This window comes from Penaeus monodon, chromosome 23 (assembly GCF_015228065.2).
Source record: "Penaeus monodon isolate SGIC_2016 chromosome 23, NSTDA_Pmon_1, whole genome shotgun sequence".
Lineage (NCBI taxonomy): Eukaryota > Metazoa > Arthropoda > Malacostraca > Decapoda > Penaeidae > Penaeus > Penaeus monodon.
The window spans coordinates 6,962,595-6,963,273 of NC_051408.1; the positions used below are offsets into that span (position 1 = coordinate 6,962,595).

The 679-nt window shown below is 34.3% G+C and overlaps 1 protein-coding gene across 1 annotated transcript in view; it reads right to left on the minus strand.

The window, feature by feature from the left end:
- The window catches only part of LOC119587749 (non-structural maintenance of chromosomes element 3 homolog), a gene marked incomplete in the record, with an annotated part of 5,151 nt that overhangs the window by 4,068 nt on the left and 404 nt on the right, over nucleotides 1-679 (minus strand).

Here is a 679-nt window from a genome sequence, read left to right on the forward strand (position 1 = left end):
AAACCCTTAAACTTATCATAATAACATTTTCAAGTTGAAGTTTATCCTGATAGTAGTAGGAGAAATCAGCTGTAAATTAATAACCTTCCCTGAATTGCAAACAATTTAAAATAACTGACTTGTAAGTGAATATATCTGAATACATAGATGTAAAATAATACTGAAAATATTTGAATACAATATGTATATCAACACTTTCTCCACTAATATTGAAAAATTATCTCCTAAATAAGCAGAAAGTAGTTTAATTTACAAAATCTGTTGCTGAATGGTTTCCTATGGCTTTTATTATCAATGTGGCTACAAGTGAAACAGCCATATAGCATCCAAATCAACAGTCTGTGATCTATGATGGATGGCCTACAATCTGAAATCCAATATGATAGTGTCGAGAACTTGCTGCAGCTTCTTTCACCATTTATATTAGAACCAATTCTTTATCTAATGATAAATTGCCAGGGAGGTGTACAAATTCCATCTTGCCAATCCTCTACCAAGTTCACGAAGCTATGCTCCTGCAGTTATGTTCCACAAAACTGTTACCTCTGTGGTTTGTGCTCTAGCAAGTCAAACACACCTTCAGCAGGTATGTTCTGGCTTCAGAGCTTATCAGCCTCCCAGACAATTTATCATCAATTAAGAAATCCGCTTTATTCTGCCAAATATATGCGGCTAAGAC